This window comes from Suncus etruscus, chromosome 4 (genome assembly GCF_024139225.1).
Source record: "Suncus etruscus isolate mSunEtr1 chromosome 4, mSunEtr1.pri.cur, whole genome shotgun sequence".
NCBI classification, from domain to species: domain Eukaryota; kingdom Metazoa; phylum Chordata; class Mammalia; order Eulipotyphla; family Soricidae; genus Suncus; species Suncus etruscus.
Genome location: NC_064851.1, coordinates 8,976,881 through 9,000,880, shown reverse-complemented (window position 1 = coordinate 9,000,880; position 24,000 = coordinate 8,976,881).

The following is a 24,000-nucleotide window of genomic DNA, read 5'->3' as shown; positions in this document are numbered from 1 at the left end:
CTCACTCCCAGAAAAGCTAATTTTCTCCTAGACCTGAGCTCAGGAGGTCGGTGAACACTGGAGCAAAGGCCAAGAGGGTAGGGACATGCACTGCTGTCATTGCCATAAGAACCTGGCAGGTCACCCCTGCCCAGTTACTCTGTATTGTGGGGCAGGAAGGGATTGGGGTGGGTGGAGGCCACAATTCATCACTGGCTCTCTGGTCATTTCAAACCACTGGCCACCCATGGAATAGCCAAACAAGCTGCACCTGGCTCAGCATTTGGTGCAATAAGCATGTACCATTGTAGCTCTTTGACTTCATTTCTTCTTCCGGTGGATGTTCTCAAGTGGTATTCTGGAGACCTGAGGCCCTCCCCGCAGATTTGTGGCCAAGTACAGCTGTTTCCATGCATGGTTTGAAGACCAAGTTCCAAATCTGTAGAAGCCAGCAAGTTTCTTTAGCCCGTTGCTAGTTCTCCAGCCCCTATCATCATGGTTTTGTTTCAGGTTTGAGGGTCCATAAAGTGGCAGTTGGTCCTCACTCCTTTTCCAGCAAGCAACCCAGCATCTGTCCTTGTCACAGAGAGACCAGAAAAAGAGGGAACCCAGCCAGAAGGTTTTACTAGTTGCAATTTGGACATTACCTCTATCCACAGACCCCCTCCCAACCCCTGCAGGAGGGTTGAGGATTGCATCTGCCTCTCCAGAAAGCCTTGTCAAAGGCATTGGGATGGAATAGTAACAGGGGTCCTGGACCCTAAGTCCATGGGCTTGGAACCAAGTTGCTAGGATGATAATTTTCTCCTTCACTTTTGCTTGAGTACTGCTTGTCTAGGACTCTCACATAGGGTCCAGACAGGAAGAAGGTTCCAGTTTTGCTTTGGAATCTCCTCTCAGGAATAGTTAAATACTACCCACTTCCCTCCCCAAGGAGAACCAGGAAGGCCTCTCTAAAGCAGAACACCCCTCCATTTCCCTTTTAGGGTCATCTGGGTTCCTGGAAAGGAGGTAGGTTATGTACCCAAGAGAGTTTCCATCATGGTTATTCTGGGGGTAGGCTTGTATATCTTTATTTTTAGTGACCTGGAAAGAAATGAGGGTGGGGGCTACAACTTGCACCTCAAATTATTGTTAGCATATCCCTTTCCCTCCCACCCCACATCCCCCTACTCCACGTTGTGCTAGCAACAGTGCTCCAGAACTGGTTGCAAGAGAAAGCACAGAGGCTGGATAGAGATGCAGTAAGGGAGGAGGGCAATGCTCTCTCTCGGGGCTTAATAGGAAAATGTGGGTGTTGAATAAATATTTGTTTGATTTTGTTAACTTTAATTTGCTCCACCTCCATAAAAAGATCTCTGGCCAGAAGCACCACTGGGTGATTGTGTAGAAAAAAATTGCAACAGCAGGGAATGTGGTCTGAGAATGTGCCAATGTATTGGAGGAATGGAGCCAGAGAAAAACATAAAAGGCATTATTTATCTTAAATTTCTTTAAGCACCAACCTGGCCTGAGCACAATTTTTTAAAGGGCCCCCCTTAGCCCCCCACACACCCTGTTATTATCCAAAGCAGATAAATGTACTAAGTAGAATTCTCCCTGAAAAGAAATAGCATGAAACAAAGAAAAAAAATAATCATGCCTACAAATAGTAGTCAATTCAAAACCATATTTTTGCTCTTTAATTTATCTATTAAAATTATTTTCAGAGTCTAGGCATGGAGCTAACGGTGGGCATTAAATAAGACTAGAACAGATAAAATGGAAATGTCACCTTCTCTGAGCTGGGGTAGGGTGCAGCAGGTCGACCTGATGCATTTTGGGAAAACAAAAGGAGTTTATGTAATGGCCCTGAAGGGAGATGCTGAGGACCTGCTCCTGGTGAAGGGGCCTGAAGCAGGGACACTGCAAAGATTAAGAAATCAACATATCTGGGCCCGGAGAGATAGCACAGCAGCGTTTGCCTTGCAAGCAGCCAATCCAGGACCAAAGGTGGTTGGTTCGAATCCCGGTGTCCCATATGGTCCCCCGTGCCTGCCAGGAGCTATTTCTGAGCAGACAGCCAGGAGTAACCCCTGAGCACCGCCGGGTGTGGCCCAAAAACCAAAAAAAAAAAAAAAAAGGAAAAGAAATCAACATATAAGGCAGGAGCGAAAACACAGCAGGTAGGGCATTTGCCTTGATTGTGGCAGACCCAGGACAGACCTAGGTTTGATCCCCAGCATCCCAAATGGTCCCCTGAGCCTCCCAAGAGCTATTCTGAGAACAGAGCCAAGAGTAACCCCTGAACACCACAGGGTATGGCCCAAAAAAGAAAACAAAATAAAACAAAACAAAAAGAAACACCATAAACTTTATTATTTTCTTTTTTTTTTCCATAGACTTTAAAGAAAAATGCATATGGGGTCAGGGGGCTCACAGCCTTGTAAACTGAGAGTCCTGACTGTCTTCCATGTAGAGTGTTTATTATTAAGGACCAATAAATCATGAAGGGCAAATACTAACAGGGAGTTACCTATGCTAATCTAACCTAGTAGGTCTTTACATATCAAAGAGAAGCTAATGCAAAGTCTCTGGATTGTCTTCATCTGGAAGAGGTGGCAAATAAAAGAGTGAATGCAGGACAACCAATGTAAAGTAAATCCCCATACTGTATTTCCAAACTGGTCACATATGAATTAATAAACCAAGTCAGTCAGGAGAGAATCATGGAGTCAGGTAGCTTCTCTCCTTGTGGTCTCTCTGGGTCCATCAAAACTGACAATTGTCTTTATTTACCAGTTTAAATTCAATCAAGGAAGGTGAGGGTTGAGTGAGAGATAAAAGTACCTATCCAGATGGACTTTTACAAGTCAACAGTCTTGGTGACAAGAAAAAAAGAAATTGGGGGATGCCTTTGTTTTGGGTAAAGCCAAGTGTAAACAAAGAAAGGTTGTAAACAAACAGGTACAAAAAAACCAGAAATGATCTTTGTTTGGGGTAAAATACGGTGTAAACTAATACCCCACCAAAAGGCTAGCCTGATAATTACAAATTAAAGGTCTCTATATAACATTTCAGCCCCTCTCCTCAGACTATTATCTCTCTAGCTAAATTTATTAATTTTTTATCTGTCTTCATATCCAACAGTGAGGAAGTGCTGAAATGACATTGCAGAAAGATCAATAAGATTAGGCATGGCCTTAGAAGTCACAGGATGTTCTACACATTAGATACAGCCCTATGGGGTTGATTTGTGCAGTCACTAACCTTGTCTTGGTTTTTACCTTGGCTGAGATATCATTTGAAAGGAAAGACACTTTTTCTAGGGTCACTGAGTTTGGGGCTATATCCATCAGCAACTCTCATGCTCTGAGTTACAAAGCATGACCCAGCAATTGGCATCTTTGCTTAAAGACACTTGGAGTTCACTTTCTTGCCAGGTGAAGTTGCAAAAACTTAAGACTCCTTATTCTGGAAATCCTCTCTCAAAGAGAAGGTGATGCACTGAGATTATTTGAACAGGACATAGTCACAGCTGGAACCCTTCATGCAGGCTACAATCCCACAAATCTCTGCATCCTGGAATCCCTACTTAGACTTTCATCACCCACTGTGGCAGTGTGGTCCTCTGCTTCCTGGGCAGACCCTGGAGACAGAGCAGAGGCAGCCTCTACCGCTCAGGGAACACCCCCAGCTAAAATATCAGCAGGCAATGTGTCCATAAAGGCTTTTCTTCCCGTTCCATTTATAGATCCTGCAGACCTGCCTCCCCTTAGTCTGACATCCAAGTTGAAAACACTTCGGAGGTCTCAGCAGGCCATGAGCCAAATCAGCAGAGATTTGCAATTGGCAGTTTCTTTGCCTTAGTCAGTGTCACCTTTGAAAACTTGCCCCTAGGAACCTGGGAGAAAGACAGGATTTTAGGCTTTCTATGCCTCTTTCAAGTCAGAGATCTCCTGATCCATATTTGGCTCTGGTTCTTGAGTTTCTTCCCCTGTTGCAAGAAGGCTCTCATGAAGGGAAAATTTAGGGGAGGGAATATGTTTTCTGTTGAACAGTTAATAGGAAAAATGTAGCTGTGTTCTGTATGTCAGCTGACATGTAAGCCCATCACACAGATGTGCATTTTTGTATGATGACCAGTGGGTATGAATGCATGTACCTGGGTGTGTACATATCTGTGTGCATGACTGTGTTATGTGTTATCTATGGACAAGATAATTCTACTCCACTTTGCCATAGCAAGGTCTTCAGTGTTCTGCAAATTCTTCCTTGATATTTTCACCCATAAGAGAGCAGTGATTAAGGGAGTCATGGAGCAGCCTGTGCAAAGATGGAGTAAATTTTGGAAAGTTCTATGAAAGCAGAAAGCCTGAACAATTCAAAAGAAGCCTACATAGACTTCAAGAATAGACCTCCCATCCTTTACATCAAGCCTGCATCAGGTAACCTGGACTGGTTTCTTAACCTTTGCAAGGTGGAATTTTCTCATTTGTTCACTAGGGGGTGACTGCCACAGTGGCAGGGTTGTTGGGAGCTTCTTGGGGATCAATGCATACAATCCTCTATAAAAGTGAAAAATAGTCCACAATGGTCATTATACCCTTATAATCAGTGGACATAGTCCACAATGGTCATTATACCCTTATAATCAGTGGACCTCCCCCATTTTGCTCTGTTTATTGTTTATATTGCTTCAGAATTGCTTCTGAGATTGGGATTTGGTTTCCTCTGGGATGTTCACCAAATTGAGTCCCTGAATTCCTAGAGAGAAATTCTTAGCAGATCTGTCCAAAGTGCTACTAGCTTTATGTGGATATTTTATTTTAAGCATAAATTTAAATTATTTTACATTAGAAAGTTAGTTTCTTATGGCATGAATCATGTTTCAAGGACTCAACAGGTTTGGGATCTAGTGAATTTTTTTTTAATTTGGCAGAGCAGATAGAGATTGTCACATCACAGAAAGTTTCACTGGACAGTGTTGAGCCAGAAAGCAGCAGAAAAAAATTTTGATGTACTTTTTAGTCATTCCAAAGGTCTAATAAAAACAAGGCATTTGCCCACAATGAGACTACCCAAGCTAGCAAGGCACCAGAGATCTCTAGAGACTAAAATTAAGGTTGATTATTAGTTTTCTCCACTGTCAAAAATCAACTAGAGGAACAGATAAATTATCCTAGTGTGTTGGCCTTTAGTTCTATCATCATCAGGTTGGCTCTGTCCTGGGATTCTCAATGAAGCAGTCTTATGGTATGATGGCACCTCTGGTCTCAGTGGTTTTTGATCTTCCCTAAAATGCCTAACTTGAATTTCTGGTCTCATGAAAAAAAAAAAAAAAAAAAAAAAAAACCTCTCTTCATTCAAACCACTATTTCTTTGCACTCTTGCATATACCAAAGTCAAAATAGATCAAAAGGTACATTTTTGTGAAGAGTATACTACAATGCTACCAGGTTAGGAGACTTGGAGAAAAGCCTTGAAAACAAGGCTGCAGGATCTGAATTCTAGATCTTTCAGAGCTAGAATTCTATCTTGCATCTTCATGAAAATCAGAAAAGACAGCATCTAGGGGCAGATGTGAAGCCAGTGAATCCACGGCCTACTAAAAAATTATTATCTTTTAATGAATCAAGTAAAGGGTTTGTTCTTCTGGTCCAAACTGGTCTTACCTATTAGAACACATGACTTGTTCTCATGAGTGCCTGTTATATGTCTGTTTTATTTGTTGGGCTACTTTGAGCAGTGGACAACATGGACTGCTGTACAGGAGAAAGAAAAAACACCAAGGAAAGAGGATATATTCAGCATGGAGAATGGCTTTGTAAGAAGATTGAGAAGTCTAAAGGATGGAGATAGAGTGATATTGCTGAAGGATGGAAAGAAGCTCACCCAAAAACTCTCCTAACTGGTCACCATAAGGTGCCAAGCTTATATTCAGTGAATTCTCCTGTGGGGACACAAAGAGAAGATGCAATACATGACCAGGTCCTCACCAAGAAAATCTAACAAGCACAGAAACCTGGGGACTGCAGGCTTTGGAGACTCCACGGAACACTTAGGACAGACTCTGATTTTTCTCAGGATTGGCAAGGATCTGAATCACTTGACAGGATCCAGATTGGCAAGACACTGAGTTACCTTACATGAGCAAGGGCTCAATGAAGACTGAGCTAAATATCCAACGCAAGATGGGTCATCTTTACCCCAGCTATTTAAGAGGAAATGGAAGCTTCTAGAGATAAGACTTGGAAGAGATCTGCTCAAGTCCTGGCTCTATATTCAAGAGCTACCTAACATTGAGCAAGACCCCTGGCCTCTTCAAGAGCCATCTTAATCTTACCTGGTGTCTAGTTCGATATTGCCTTCAAGCATTCCTCAGTGGGGCAAATAAGGCTGATGCTAACTAAAGGCAGCCTGCCAGCTGAAGGAGGAGAAATTAGTGAGAGGCAAATTTCTGTCTCTAAAGGGAACATGTGCAGGGCTTCCGCCAACCATCTGCCCCAGATTTTCTGAGGTAGATTGTATATCCTCTCAAATTTGTATCTGTGTGTTCTGCCTGTAAATGTATGGAATATCAGATGAGATCATATGCAAAATATGCCTTATATGATAGTGAGTTTGATTCCCAATAACACATGGTCCAGGTACCCCTGGATATCACTAGAGTGTCCTGGGTATTCCCCCATATCACAGAACTTGAACAGCATCATATCCTGTAGACTTGCATTGAACCATTAATGATCCAATTGACCATTGTGGCCTCTGATTTTCCTAAGCATAGCTTGTAAGGGTCCCTGCTCCTCCCAAAAGAAAGTGAATTCAAAATTGATAGTATCAGAATGGGCATTCCACTGTAAACTAGAATTTATAGTTTCCCCCATAGACCAATATCCTTACTATGACCCAATTTTGAAAATATCAACTCATGGCCATTAAAGGAAGACTTATCTGGTCTCCATTATCTCTATTGGGAAACATGAGTATTCTCCTTCTCAACCTGGAGAGGCAGTATTGGGGCTAAGACACTTTCCGTGCATGTGATCAACTCTGGTTCAATACTTAGTACTCTGTGATCCCCTAAGACTAAACAGGAGTAAAATGAGCACTGAGACAGGAGTGTCTCCCTCCAAATAGAATAGGGGATGGCCCAAAGACCAAAAACAAAAGAAGAGGGGCAGAAGCAATAGTAAGGCTGAGAGGGTGCTTTTCTTGCAAATGGCTGACTCTGGTTCAATCCCCGGCATCTCATATGGTCCATCAAATCCCACCAAGAATGATAGCTGAGTACATAGACAGGAGTATCCCCTGAGCACTACAAAGCATAGTCTAAAACAAACAAACAAACAAACAATCCAAAATAAGAGGGGGAAAGAAATAGCCCTTCTCTTCACAATAAAGTCTGTCTGGTCAATAAAACAGGCGGAGAGATACCTATTTTAAGAGGATAGAATTCAAGATATACTTAACTAACAAAGAGGGCAGAATCTAAGATACAGGTAATTAACATTAGTATATATGTCTGTGGGAGTCAGTTTTCCCAGAAGTTTGCTTGGAGGCAAGGATCAAAGATCCATGTTTTATTAAAAAGTCAGAAGAAGGGGCCAGAGAGATAGCATGGAGGTAGGGCATTTGCCTTGCATGTAGAAGGACCGTGGTTCGAATCCCGGCATCCCATATGGTCCCCTGAGCCTGCCAGGAGTGATTTCTGAGCGTAGAGCCAGGAAGAACCCCTGAGCATCACCGGGTGTGACCTAAAAACAAAACAAAACAAAAAATCAGAAGGAGCCCGAGCGATGGCTCAACAGTAGGGCGTTTGCCTTGCAATCGGCTGACTCAGGACGGACCCTGGCTTGATCCCCTGGCGTCCCATATGGTCCCCCAAGTCAGGAGCAATTTTTGAGCGCAAAACCAGGAATAACCCCTGAGAGTCACCGGGTGTGCCCTCCTCCCACAAAAGAAGTCAGAAGAGGGTGACAGGCAGGAGAGCTAAGAAGGTAAACAAAGGAAGGAGTATTTATAGCTATAGATCCCATAGAGAACCTTAGTGGGGGGTTCTCAGGCTTGAAAGGTGTTTATTTGGAGATAGAGAGCCTGGGTGACTTAGTACCACACTTGCCAACTCCAGGTTACCAGCTAAAGGGAGCAAGGATGCCAAAATGCCAGGAACAATGGCTCTTCCTGTGGACCAATGGGCTCTGGCATCCAGCATAGTAGTCGGCCAAAGTGGCAGGGCAGAGGTGGACTGAAGCTTCAATGCACTCCTCCACCAGGGCTACACAATTAAAAGGCCCACACCTGCTCCTTGCTTCGCAACTCAGGAATCAAATTAAATAAACTTGTATCCATCGCCTGCCCAATGGGTACTATTATACTTGCAATCACTTACACAGCCATGATGACCTGGCCAGGTAAGGTTCTAAGTATATTAACTTGAACTGGGCCTATAACTCATAGAGCTGGAGAATACACTGAATTCTGGAGACCCAGATTAGATCCCTAGTACCTCATGCCTCATATAGACACACACAGAATTTTCAAGTGCAGCCTCTCAGCACTGACTGAGCAAAGAGTAGCCCTAGAGCACCACCAGGTGGGGTCCAAGAAACAATCAAATAGAATAATATTAATCACCTAGATCTCAAGCCAACCCACTATTATCTCCATTTAAAGGATCAAAAACTTGGAGCATAGAGAAGGTACAAGATCACAACTCTAAGAAGTATTTCTGTGCCAATCATGGGCCCATGACCCTGGCACCTGTACACATCACTCCTATGCATTGGGAGGCAGCCAGGTCCCAACTCTTTCATGTCCTGTTCAATGTGGGAGCTTCCAGCCATGTATTGCTCTATAAAATCAAAGCCTCCCTCTGAAATTGAATTTTAGATGCGCACTAGTCATTTTCTAAGTACATGATTGCCGCCCATGGCTATACAATAAACACATAGATCAGTTCCAGTAGGAAGTTTCAGGAGACAATAGAATGTTAGAGATACAACATACAGGTGAGATGGATCATTCAGGACCTGAAATAAAACCAAATGTAATTCCTGCCCCCAACTTTGATACTATTAGCCAGTTGGTGCTTAGCAAACCTCAATGTCATTACCTTTAAAATGGGCCCAGCACTAGCCTCTTCTCAAGAAGTTGCATGAGAACTCAATGAACTCTTGAATCCCACTCACTCATATCTGGCACAAAATTCATCACCCAAAGAACTTTAGCTTTTATCATTCCAATTGCTTCTTCCAAGTATTATTACTACTGTTGTTCTTACTGTTACGGTAGAACTAGAACTTTCACTGCATGAAAGAACTAGAAAGAATAACTCCGTAGCTCATGCCACATCAGGAGAGAGAAATTAAGACTAGGAGGAAGAATTCAGCATGAAGTTGGCCAAGTCAGGACTAAACTCCATCTCTATAGATTCCCCCGGCAGCCATCTTTCCACCAGTCTACGCTATAAAACAATTCCACAGCCATTTTAGCTATTCAACTCCAAGCTTTGTCTGTTGGGTTTAAATATTCCATCTCTGACCAACCGTGAAACCATGGAAACTGAATAGCAAATTGAAAAGGCAGCAAACAAATTAGTTTGCAAAGCCCCACAAATGATATAATCGCTCCAGTATTTAAGCTGCAGATATTCTCCCGGTTTCAGCCAAGGCCTTTCTCAATTGCTTTTGTAAACCTGCACTTGTGCCTCCCACGTTTGACAGCCGCCCACACTCTCTTGCATAGCCAAATTCTCCAGCCCTCAGAGGCAGACACAAATTTAAAGGGGGTGACACTTCCCATTGACCCTGAGGTGCCTTTATCCTCCCATCTTTGGAAGGAGAGTCACATTGCATTAACAGTTTTCAGAATAACAAGCAAATAAGAGTAGTGTCCTTCAGTTTGGAAGAGAGCAAGATCCCTCAGAGTGGACCAAGGTAGAATCAGGAGATGCAATTTTGCAATCCAGCCCAGTGCAAGAGATGCAATTGTGGTGTATTGTATTTATGGTCCAGGTCTTGGCCTCACATCTTGTTTCCACACTTCGGACCCTTTCACAGACAACAACCCTTTCTCTAAAGCAAAATTCCATCTATGGTTCTGTTGAGAGTTTCTTTGGCCAATCAAATACCAACAAATGACATGCAATCTTGAGATGCTCTTGGGTAATTGAGCTTTCTATCTCTTGTGCTATGGCCATAATCATGAGAAGAACCCAGGAGGAGCTGAGAGATCAGTTTGGATCAAAAGACCTTGCCTTAATGATCTAGACATATCTAAATTCAAACAAAGTATCGGTTTTGCCCACACTTGTTGATTCATAATAACTTGAGCAAGTCCGAGTGAGATCAATAGGAACCCAGCTAATACCAGCCAACCTGTCATCAAGCCACAGAGGCAGAAGTCTGGATGATAAGTGATTGTGGTTTTAAGCTGCTAAACATGGGTATGAAAATAGGTATCACAGAACACAGCAATAGCTAATGAATATTAAAGCCTTAAGTCCTCTCTCCCTCAACTTCTACACCAAATTCCCCAGCAGACACTTGGGAAATCTACCCACATCTTTTCCAAGTCCAGAGACACTGACTTTCACTGTTCAAACTACATTTGTCCTGTAGACCACTGTCATTGCCTAACAATGCCTTTCACCTACACTCTTGCCTGCCTCCAATCATTCTCTGCACTGAACTAAGAGCAAACATTGATTATGTTTCCCTAGACAGAAGAATAAATCTTACATCTTTCTGATGCCAGTCAGCCCCTTCCTGACTCAGGTCCTACTCATCCCCTACCAGCAAACACAACACTCTTTCATCTTTGAGGCCTTCACCCATGCTTTTTTTCTCTGTCTAAACTGCATTCCTCCTTGCTCTTATCACTTGCTTTTATCTCTTCCTGGAGTCTTATCAAGTTTAGTTTCTCAAAACTTGCTAAAAGATGGTCTTCTCCATTTGACATTAGCTCTCTTTCTTCTTTGAATGATTGGGACTAGTTACTGATTTCATGATTGGAATGCCTACTTTGTTAAACTGAAAAAAAATTAATTTTAATTGGGCTCCCCTTATATGTTAGCCCTTATTTGGGTGTACTGGGAGATAGCACTGAAGAAGTGAGGAAAGGTTCTCACCCTCACAGCATCCCCCTTTTGTGTGGGGGAAAAGAGGAGATGGATAATGAACAGATAGTAAATAATGGTTCACACTTCTGGGTGTCCTGGGTCTCCCATTTCATTAACAGTTCTCAAGATAATAAGCAAATAAGCAGAATAATAAGCAAATAAAGTAGTGTCCTACAGGTTGGAAGACAGCAAGATTACTCAGAGTGAACCAAGGTGAAACATAATGAAACCAACCCAATGCAGGAAATGCAATTGTGGTGGACTTGTCTGGTCAAAGGACAAAATACAGGAGACCACTTCTTGGCAGATTGGAAGAGACTATTATTGAAATTGTAGGAGAGGAGACAAGCATTGAGATATAGACATCTAAATTAATCTCTTGTATACCCAGTTCAAAGGCATCTCTTGGCGAACACAAGTGGCACCTCTCAATTCTCCCCCATACCTTGAGTGATCCTGTCTCAGCTGCTCTTGACTTCACATAGAGATTTTCTCATCATTACTTGAGCAAAGCGATTGAACATTGGGAGGGGGGGGATCCCCACCATCACTATTGTTCTGTCTGCCCCATTTCACCAAACTCCAACTGTGTTCTTAGCTCGCCTCAATACCAAATTCGTCAGAAAATAAACCTTAGCTTAGATGGTAAGAACCTTCTTAAGTTTGTTTCTCTGGAGGGTCATGATGATTTATACCTATTCCCATGAATTCATTCACTTCCGATACTATATTTCTTCTTATGAAACTTGATAACTTTCCCTTCTTCAAGACTATAAATTTCCTTCTTGAAAATACAACTCCACTCAAGATATATCATATAATTGTAGATAGTGAAAAGGTAGATGAGAAAAATAAAGCAGGGGAGAAAATATAACGGACTGACTTTGGTGGATGCTCTGGCATGGCCCAAAAACTATTTGTTGAATAATAAGTTCTCAAATGAATATATAATGTTTCTGTAGCTTCTCCAACCTCCTAAGATTAAGTTAGCCCCACCATCAATCTATTTTCTTTCTTATCCTGAGACTTAGATTAAATTAATCAAAATAATTAATATTCCTAGAGATTTGGTTCATGCACAAATGAAGTTGCTAATAGAAAATATTTCAAATTTTCATTCAATTAGATAAAATAATGATTTACTTCTTTCTTACCTGACATCAGAGAGAAGTAGTTCGAATTGACAAGTATCTGTTCTGAAATGATATTGGGTAAACTGGGCCTTTTCCTCTTCTGCTATAGCAGCCTTCTGTATTTTGCTTCTATTCCCTTGCTGAAAACTAGATCACTGCTTTGCTCATATTTTGATTCCTATGAAGCAGTGAACTAGTCTGTTCTTTTAGAAGAAATAGAAAATTAGTTTGCTTCAGATAATAACTGAAGCAGGTAAACTGAACCTGTAGAAAGAAAACTGGAGAAATAAAGGACAAATTTCTCTCCACCCCCTTAGAGACTTCAGTGAAAACATAGCCCTGCTGCAATCTTTATTTTGGACATCTTTAGGCTGCTTAGTTGTGTGATGTTTATTAAAACGGTCCTAGAAAGCCAATACAACCAAAAACTATCACTTTTTCAATGTGACTTTGAAGAAAATGTCCTGAGCAAATGGAACAAAATATTCTTCTAAGACCTATCTTTATTAGACTTCCTTTCATTTTAAGTCACAATTCCCATACTCCTATAGACAACGTTAAATGAGAATAGATTCTAGTGTGGTGCTACATCCCATCCATGGACCTGTGACAAACTGTCAAGTGTTGAATGTAGGGAACATGTAAATAGACTCAATGACATCAATTGAAAAAAGCCAGAAACAAAAGCTTCATTGATTGTAGATTGGCAGCAGGATGATGACCAACAGCCTATAACCCGAATTGTTTGGATATGTTTAATCAACAGATATCATTCATACATTTAAGCCATCCCAGCCTGGTTTCTCCAAGCAAATGGTGCAGCCATTTGAGTACCCAGAAAGAGTTAGAGACTTAGAGCAAACTTGAACCCTTCATCTAACTAATGGCCCCTGTTTTTAGGCTCCTTTGAACTTTCTGATCAAAAGAAGGTTGAGTTGACCATGTAAAATAGTGGCTTTTGCGCTAAGTAACTCAATATAAAAGGTTTGACTTCAAACAATCTCTGTGCCAGTACCCAATCACATACTGGCAATGGGTAAATGCATCCAAGAAAGACCTCCTTGCCTGTGGCTGCAGGAATCACCCAAGAATAGCCACAGATAACATAAGCTTGAAAGACTAATGTTCAGGGAGCATCAATCCACAGGCTCAGTTGGAGTAAAAGAATCATTTTTATGCAATTGAGTGGACTTGAGGCACTTATTCTTATAGGACTATGCTTGCATCAAAAGTTTTCTTGCTCCACCAAATCTCCTTCATAGTAAATGATGCTTCTCCCATACAGTGAATTCCTTCCCTTGTTAAGATTGATTGAGCAAGTTCTATGCATCATGTTGCATGTGGGATTATGCTTTTCACCACAATAAGAAAAGGTGGACAAGTACTTTTTCAATTCTCATTTTATACACAGCACATCTAAGAAAATTGTCCAAGCATGCATAAATCAGCAAATGGCAAAGCTTTGACTCAGAGCCAAATCCACCTAGTTCTGATCCACGTATTCTTCACCACTGAAACAATTCTACCAACCCAGAAATTATGCCTAACGAGCCCAAGAAATTGCTTTCTTTTTTCAACCCTCACAGAATTTAAATAAGGGAGTTACACCATATTTAGCCAAAAATAGGTATTAATCTTCTCATACTTAAGCTTGTTTCCTATAATCTTTCTTTAGAACATCATACATCTTCTAGTCTGTGTGGGCAAAAAAAAAAAAATAAACAAACATGAAAAAATAGGAACAAGTTTTAGTAGAGGAAAATAACCGTACTATCATTAAAATTCTTTTTGTATTGTGCTATAAATTTAAAGACCATTTAAATTTACATTGCATGCAAAAGACCTGAGTTCAATCCGTAGCAGCCCATTTGGTCCTCTGAGCCTCCTGAATGCAGAGCCAAGAGCCCTGACCATGCCAAGTGTAGCCCTAAACAAACAAACAGCATCAAAACAAAAACAAAAGCATTAAAATATAAATTTGAAGATTAATTTCCACTTAATATTGTCAGACCTGAGTCTGATGATAGTACCAGCAATATCACTCAAAAATGACTTAATGGGAAAAAGCACATTTGTGTGTTATAGTCTTCCAACCACAACTACTTCCATAAACTCTAAGCCTAAATTAAAAAAAAATCAAAGTTCAGAGAATTCTGCTATTAAATCCCAGCTTCCTAAAGTGAAATTAAAAATCTGCTAGGACTTAAAGGCTTTATTCAAAAAGATTATTGCAACAGATTCAATGCTTTGACTTTGGTATCTTCAAGACTCTCAAAATCGGAAATTATCAGGGGGACTTGAGGGGACTTGGAGGTAGGCTGGCAGGCAGGCAGCCTGAGCAGACAGCAGGATGGTAGTGAGACGATTCTGGAGAATTTCAACTTGGAACCAACTTGCCCTCACTGGGGTGCTTGCTTAAACTTCAGAGTGAGCCAAAGTTCAGGAGTCTGGAAAAAAGAGGAAAGCTTGACTAACTTTGGTCAATTAAGTTCATGGCTAACTACTTGGTCACCCATATCTGGCCTTTTTTGACTTATTCACTGTAAATTCACCCCACGCACTATATCTCCAAAGCCAGATGAACCGAATCTGAATCAGGGTCGCACAAGAAATAATCCAGATCAGACTGAGGGTGAAACATGTGTAGTTTGGCAGTCTTCTACCTAATAAGGAACTTGCTGCCTGCCAGAACTACCATTTTTATTGAGTACAGAGATCACCCCTGGGCAGGGCAGTAAACCCACCCAAGTTTACAAGTAAGACAATCTTTGTTTTGGGTGAAACCAAGTTGTAAACAAACAGATACAAAGAAACCAGGGATAAACTGTTTTAGGTAAAATAAGGTGTAACCCAACAATTGACTTCTGGTTTAAGCTCTGTTTTCCCTATTTTCAATATATGGGCAAGATCTGAGCCCCATTTAAGGAGATGATGAAATCTTTTGGAGAGCACCCTGGTTATCTACTCCCCCCCACCCCAGTGCTTGCAATGGCATCCATGATGTAATAATTCCCCATCCACTACTACATGCATCTTCTCAAGAGAAGCTGAGTCTACAATGTTTGTCAAGTAACTCTGAAGCCACTCTATGAGTCTGTCCCCCCCCACTCTGTGCTTGGAACCCCTTCACTTCCCAACAATGACAATACCACAGGTGCCAGCTTAAACACGTTTGCTCAGCTCCAAAGAAAACTCACTCAAAAGTTCAATAAAAAGGGAAATTCTAGGGCTAGAGCTATAGCGCAATGGGTAGGGTAGGGTAGGGTAGGGTAGGGTGTTTGCCTTGTATGTTGTCAATGCTGGTTCAATCCTCAGTGTCCCAAATGGCCCCTGGAGCCTGCCTGGAGTAATTTCTGAGCACAGAGTCAGTAGTAACCCCTGAGCACTTTCAGGTGTGCCCCCCCCAAAAATAAACAAAATTAAAATAAAAAATAAATTAAAAGGCAATTCTTTTTATTATGTATTTATGCACCTGATTAGGGAAAATAAATACTTCCTATATGCCAGAACATTCTTCAGATGCATATTTTTGTTTGCTTGTTTGTTTGTTTGTTTGGTTGGTTGGTTGGTTGGTTAGTTGGTTGGTTTTTGGGCCACGCCTGGTGATGCTCAGGGGTTACTCCTAGCTATGCGCTCAAAAATCACTCCTGGTTTGGGGGACTATATGGGACGCTGGGAATCGAACCCAGGTCCAGTCTGGGTCAACTGAGTGCAAGGCAAAAGCTCTAGTGCTGTGCTATTGCTCACCCCAAGATGCATATTTTTTAATGGTAATGCCAAAACTGGACAACATGTTCAATGTCTGGAAATCTCCCAGACACCTTCCAGTTCTTAGGAATAAAATTGGAAAGATGGGAAAGGAGGAAGAAACAGAACTGGGCAAGATCTGAATAATGAGTTACCTATCTCTGCCCACTTACCCATCTCAAAGTTTGGTCCAGGGTAGGAGATGAGGACTTGTGCTTTCAACTGACCTAGGATCATTTAATATGTACTCTATATTTCAATCACCTTACATGAACAATCTGGGGGACCTAATTCCAAAACATGTTGCCCCCTCTGTGACCCAAACCTGCTCCCTTTGCTTCCACTTTCTCCCATTTCCCCTCCCATCTTCTTCTCATCCTATTATGACATTCAAAATTTGGGATGGAGTGGGAGGAAAATGGGAGATATTAGTGCAGAAGAGGTGCACTGCTAAAGGATAGTGTACATTCTATGAATGAAACTCAACAATGAACAATTTTATAATCACTGTATAAATTTAAAAAAAAGAAGAAGAAGACCTTCCAAATCATCTGGATTTTCCTTCCCTGAGAAAGGCAGAATCTTCTCAGGATTCTGCATTGATTGTTACCTCTGCTTAAAATCAACTTCCTTCTTCCCTTGACTCAAATCTCTACTCAAATAGCTCTTCCTCAGAAAGGGTTTCTGGACACCACCTGCCACCAAGGAAAACAGCAATCTTGTTCTCCCTGTTTCTCTTGCAATGGTTCCATTTGACTCACTGGATTTACTACCCTTTGAGATCATTCTAATTGGTTTTATAGTACCTTGTCAAGCCCTGACTTCGCCTAGAATATAAGATCCGAGTTTGTCCATGGCTGGTTCTTATTCACCCATTGATCCCATTACCTAGTGAATTAATGGCATCTGTTAGGTGCTTAATAAAAATTGCTTTAGTAGTTCCCATATCCACCCCTGAAAGTAGGCACTGTGGTCCCTAATTAATGGTTCAAGTATGGAAGTTCAAAGACATAAAGACACAGATCCAGGAAAAGTGGCCCTGGCTTGGGATCTTTGGATGCATATACATTAGTTTTCTCTGCCAGCAGTTACCTCCTTAGAGGTGTCGTTCTTCATCAAAGTGACTCTCAGAGTTACCCATAGCCCCTGGAGGAAGGAAAAGCCTGCGAGAATGGCATGACCATTTACTAAAGCTCATCAGGGAAGCCCATCTCTGACATAACTCCAGCTATATCTCCAAGTTATGACATTAGAAGCTCCCCACCTTGTTTTTCTAAGCTTAAGTGCATTGAGACTATCTACCATATATCATTTTCCAAAATTATTTAAAGTGATTGATAATGAGTTATCAAGGACAGGCTTGTCTTACTAGCATGTTCAAACAACAGACAGTGAGATAGCCACATGTTCTTTGGTCTTTGCTCCAATAGCCAGAATTCTCACTAGTCGTTGGTCTCCAATATTCAAGTCCAGGTGTAGATAAGAAGGAGAGCCTGTGGCTGTAGTTAGACACTTTAGTCTCCAAGGAAGCAGCGTGGAACCTGGCAAAGAAGTCAAACGTGGGGAGCCAAATAAAGATTAGAGCCTCCGCTCTGACTTCCCACCTGCAAACTTTGTGGGCAGAAGGATGTGAGCCTCATTTTCAAAATCTTTAAAGCAGAGGCTGAAAACTGCAATCAGGGTGCACGAATGCTTGTGTTCATTCAGAGAATAAACAATCTTATGTAAATAAAGTGCTTGTCGTCTTCTCTGGCACGTAGCACAGGTCTGATAAATGGGAGTTGACATATTTCTCTGCAGCACACGTTTTTCTGAAGCAAGTTGCTTCAGAAGAGAGTGTTTATTAAGTTGAATAAACAGAGTAAGGGATTACCTCAATACCAAAATATGTTTGGTCATTCTTTGAGTTGGTCATTAACTGATCAGCTGAATAGTACTAAAGTCTGTTTTTCTCTAAAAAAAGGCAAAGATAGATAAGCCATAAATCTCTAAGGATAAGTCCTTAATGGCTATGTCTATGCAGGTAATATTGCCTTTGGCCATCTAAATTAAGTCTGTTTCCTCATGCTTAATGAATATCATTTCTTCTTTGCACTTAGTAACTGGTTCAGTGGATTCTTAATATTGTGAATAACTATGGAGATAAAAAGTACTTTGGGGGATTGACCTTTAGTGCACTCTTACCTGTTTTATTCATTCAAGTGATATTTATTGGGACCTATTCCCTAGATCCCAGCATTTGTTGTTAAGTGCCTGGAATATAGCAAAAGGAAAGACAATGTTCCTACTTCCATGGGCCTGAAATCTAGTTGTAAAATGAGGTGCATATCAGATAAGTAGTTGGATCCTTTTTTCAATGATTGGTTGGGTTTACATCATTTTTTTCATATCTTTAAATAGTGGAACAAGAGAAAGGAAGACTGGAGAAGGGTTTGACTATTTTAATACTTGATGGTACCATCACCTCTGCACTTTTATTGCCTCTCTCATTTGTGGGTTACAAAAACAAAGATAGTATGATAATAATATACAAAGACAATAGAGATGAGGGCCAGGAGGACGAACTCATGGTAAGAAACTTGTATTTGTGGAGCAGTGCAATTAGGGCAGATAAGGGTTCATTATGACAATGAGAATTGGAAATGATCACTCTGGACAAGAACTGGGTACTGAAAGGGGATAAAGTGATATGCATGACACCTCTTCAGTAAAAATATTGCTAAACACAGTGTCTAAAAGGAATAAATAAAGAAACCGAGAAAAGAGAGAGAGAACAAAGTCTGCCCTACAGGCAGAAGGGAGGGAAGGTGGAAAACTGGGGACATTAGTGATGGGAAATGTATACTGGTAAATGATGTTTTACACTATATTACTAAAACACAATGAATATCTTTGCATCTTTGGGAGAGAAACAACTATATTATAAACAAATTATAATCATAATGTCTAAATAAAGTAATTATAAAAAGAAAGTATTGTCTTGGTTGGGTGTCTGCATGTTCTGGGTCCCATTTTAGGTATTCATCATACTTTAACACATTTGATGACACTAATATTGTGTGCATTCACTACTATTACTCTTCACATGATGATACAATTATGTCCATAGAGAGCAAATAATTTTCCATAAAGTTCTTCACCTTTCAGTGACAAAGGAAGCATTTTACCCAAGATTTCTCAAAAATTGGCACTTTCCCTCTACATCCCATGGAAATAGACCAAGAAAGTCTAGGGGATAACACATGTTATCATACCTACCTCTTTGACCCAATTCTTCCCTTCACCATCTGGGGACCTTAGGCCAGTGATGCAGATGCCATAATTATCTACAGAATTAACAATCAATTGAACCAATTTCTAAGCACATACAGAAGAAATTATACTCATTAAGCACAAGGAAACAAACTTAATTTAGTAAGCAAAATGCAATTTTACCTGCATAGACATAGTCACCCAGGACTGATACTTGGGAATTTAATGTCTTCTGTGTCTGTCTCTTTTAAAGCAAAGCACAGAGCCTGGTACAAAACAGGTGATCAATGAATGGCCTTTCAAAGAATGACCAAGCAGACTTTGGTCTGGGGTATTCTCTTATTAACCAATGATATCTTCCATGTGTCTCAGTTTCCATTTCATTGGGAAGAAATTGTTCATCTTAATAACCTTCCACATCATGACTTTTGAGCATATAAAAATTAAAGTGTTTATTTTTTGTTGTTCTTTTTAGACCAAATCCAGAAGTGTTCAGGGGTTACTCTTGGCTCTGTACTCAGGAACCACTCACTCCTAGCAGGCACAGGGGACCATATGGGATGCTGGGGATTGAATCCAATTCAGCCACTTGAAAAGCAAACACCCTATCTGCTGGACTATCTTTCTGTCCCCTTGATGGTCATTCTTGTTTAAAGACTCAACAGTCCTAGCAGGCCACTAGAGAACTAAGAATACAAGGTACTGTAAACTGAACCATAACTCCCAAGCCCTATGCAGACGCACTTCCCTCTATTTTTACTCTATTTGTAGATTGGATTTCATGAAGATTAAATGAGGTCATATGGATTGGATACTGATCCAATAGTATTAGTGTCTCTTCCTTCATCTCCACCTATCTACCTATCTACCCTGCATACTCAGACCAAAAGTTAAATGAAGCTGAAGTGGCCATATGCAAGCACGGAAGAAGGTGCTTATCAGGGTCAGAGGCAGAACCTTGAGATTTAGTCTTCTCAGTTGCCCCAAACTAAAAAGAAATGTCTGAGTTTTCCCCATCTCCACCAGTGTTCTGTCACTGCAATGTAGCTAGGATGTGGTCCCAAATCTTACTCTTTTTTTTTCTCATTGCCTAGATTTTCCTCTAGGACCTCCTACCTTTCATCTTTTCAGGATCCTCCTCCTTGTCATTTTCCTCCTGTGGCCATGCATGTCTTCACTCCAATCCCAACAAATGCAAAGCAGACCACACTGGAATTCCAAAGAGCCTGCAGACTGCAGCCTCTTATTTTAATGATTCTAATTTATCTCCAGCATTATCAATAATAAATCAAACTAAGTGGAACTAAAACAACTTTCCCTGTGGCGATGTCATGTTCTGTTGGAGAAGACAACCCACTTCTAAAGGCTGTGCTAAGCCACCAGCCACCTCTACCAACGTTTAGGGAGCAGATTCCTACATAAGATGGCTTGGAGGCTTCCCTTAGTGGAGAAATAGGTTTGCTACTTGTGCCTAGCATTTTCTTCCTGCTCTGCACGTACCATACAGTTCCAGAGATGATGCATAGATTATTTCATTCATTTCAGCTAAGGGGAGTGATCTGTTTTGGTTCAGCAACTGAGGCACCAAGAGTCTTAATCACCTGCTCTTCCTCACAGAACTAGGGTTACAAACCCAGAACTCCCCAACCCCAATCCTATATTTCTTCCCATGGAGAAGTCATTCTGGTTCGCAGATGACACTCTGGGATGGCAGGAAATGCTTTGGCATCTAGGTTTAACTCTCCCCTGATCTTTAGCTAGACACTTAAGGAAGTTACTAGATCTTACTATGTTCCTTTTTCATCTTTTTTGGGGGGGCGGGGTTTCAGGCCACACCCATTTGATGCTCAGGGGTTACTCCTGGCTATGCGCTCAGAAATTGCTCCTGGCTTGGGGGGCCATATGGGACGCCGGGGGATCAAACCATGGTCCTTTCCTTGGCTAACGCTTGCAAGGCAGACACCTTACCTCTAGCGCCACCTCGCCGGCCCCAGCTTTTTCATCTTTTCAATGGAGCAGCTTAGAAGGCTCAAGGGTTGTTATTGGTTTACAACTTATTTTTACCCTAAACAAAACTGGCTTCTAGTCCTTCCTCTTTTCTTTACATTTCTAAAGCTACCTAGATGGAACTGGGCTAGGGATAAGTCTTTTGTTTGCCACTTGCCAATCCACCCAGTTGTGGGTTCTTGATCTTAATAAAAACTGCAGTTTTGGCAGGCTTCTTGCTCTTGCTCCAGGAACTGGAAAGCTCCCAGACCACACATGTTTCACCCTCCCCAGTTTGGTTTGGTTTATATCCTGCAGCAACCTGTGCTCCAGACTCGATTACCCCAAGATGGGATTACAGCGTGTGGAGCCTTACAGGTTGCCATCTGCACAACTGCAGGAAGACGGTGCACAAAAAAAATACATGAGCAAAGCCCTCTGGAAACAACCCTGGGATCCATGAACCACACGCAGGAAGGAGGAGGAAGATTTTTGAATAAATGCAATGCACAGAGTAAATTGTCCCTTACCCAATCACCATTATTATCCTCTGTCTGCCAGAGTGTTTGCCGATGCTAAAGGAGAATCAGGAGTGAGCTGGAGGTGAACTGAGAGGGGTCTTGACCAGACTCTCGCCTGCCCAGTCAGTGAAATTATTATAAATGCTGATCAGAAAACTTATAGTCATGGGGACTCCATGTGTGCCTCCAGGTTTGTATGTGTATCCCTGTGGGTGCTCCTGTGTGTATCTGTGTGCCTCTAAGAACACTTCTTTGTATCCATAATGTTGTCTGTGTGTGTAAGTGTGCATGTATCTGTGTGTCCGAGTATGCTGGTGTGTATGGAGGTGTATACCTCTATGGGTGTCCATGTGTCCGTGACTTTATGAGTGCCATGTGTACAGTATCTGTGTGTGAACCTGCATGTGTCTCTAGGCATGCATATCTATGTCTCTCTATGGGTGTTTGTATATATATATATCCTGCAGCAACCTGTGTTCCAGACTCGATTTCCCCAAGATGGGATTACAGCGTGTGGAGCCTTACAGGTTGCCATCTGCAACTTATAGTTGCATATATATATATATGTATATGTATATATACATATATATGTATATGTATATATACATATATATGTATATGTATATATGTATATATACGTATATATATGTATATGTATATATATGTATATATATATATCTGTGTGCCTGCCCACATTTCTGCCCAATGTCAATGTGTGAGTCTATGTGTCAAAGTGTTTCTGAGTGTATATCTATGCAGATACTTAAGTACACATTGGTTCGTCGGTGTGCATGTCTGTAATCTGTATGGATGTTGATTTTGTGTGTCTCTGTAGGGAAAACTACAAAAGGTTGCTGAGCAGGGCTGGGCCCTGCATGGCAGACAATGCATCATGCTTCCTACCATGTAGAGTGACAGGGCTGCAAGCATGTACACACAAGCAATTCTGAAGTGCTCCCACACATTTCCACGATGAGATGGGAAAGTGTGGGTGACAGTGTCACTGGGGAAACTCCTTGTATCTCAGAATCTCCTTGCATCTGTCCTGGCAGAGTGAGAGAAGGAGCTTAGTGTTGGCCAGCTGCTCCCACCCTCTCATCTATGGTGGCTCACAACCTCCGATAGATGTGGTATGTGAGAGGCCTAGATCAAGGTCTTCCTCAGTCCTGTTGTGTCTTTGGCACAATGTGATTGAGAAAGTCCAAGAAAGCTACTGTGGGGGCACAGGCAGGTGTCAAGGATGGAGAAGCTCTGAGAAGTAACTGCTCAAGCCTCAAAGCCAACATCCCCTGCCACAGAGTTACTGAATGCTTGGTCACAGGCCCAGGGGTGAGCCCTTTGCCCTCTGAGATTAGTCCCAAAGGCAGCTCACAGAAGCCATGGCAGTGACAGCTGTCAGTCAAAAATCACAGTATGTTGGGAAAACCATTACAAACTGGCCTGGGTTCTAAACATGATATGTGTAAAAATCACTCCATGTGCCATATCTCCAACCCCAGGTGAAGCAGTCTAAAGTAGAGTCTGCACAAAATACTGCAGACCAGGCTGAGGATGAAACACATGTAGTCTGGCAATTTTCTACCTCATATTGAAAGCCAGTTGCCTGCCAGAATGGTCATTTATATTGAGTAGAGACCACCCTCGGGTTGAGGAGTAAGGATAGACTAAGTACAGATAACTCAGGCTATCCTGAGCCAGACCACCCAGGTTTACATGTAAGATGATCTTTGTTTTGAGGTAAAACCAAGTTGTAAGCAAACAGATTCAAAGGAACAAGGGATGATCTTTGTTTGGGGTAAAATAAGGTATAATTTAACAGGACCAGGACCAGAAGAGATAGTACAGCAAGTAGGGTGTTATTTGCCTTACATGCAGCTAACCAGGTTCAATTCCAGCACCCCATTTGGTTACCTAAACACTGCCATGAGTGATCCCTGAGCAGAGCCAGGAATAAACCCTGAGTACCACCAGATGTGGCTCAAAAACAAATATATAAACCAGAGGGATGAAAAATTCTTTCTTATACTATGTGTGCATAAGTGTGCATGTGTGTGTGTTTGTGTGTGTATGTTTGTGTGGTGTCCCCACCCCGCAGGGAATTTTTTCAGATATCTCTCCTGGATATCTGTGTCTGTCTGGTTTGAAACCCTAGAGCCCTCTTCTTAGCTCAGGTAGTGATAGGAATGTTCCATCGTGCCTGCTGTCATTTAGTGCTGACCTACCCGGAAGCACTTTGTCTCCACTTCCCCTCCTGCTCTTTTCTATGGTCACACAGAGCAGA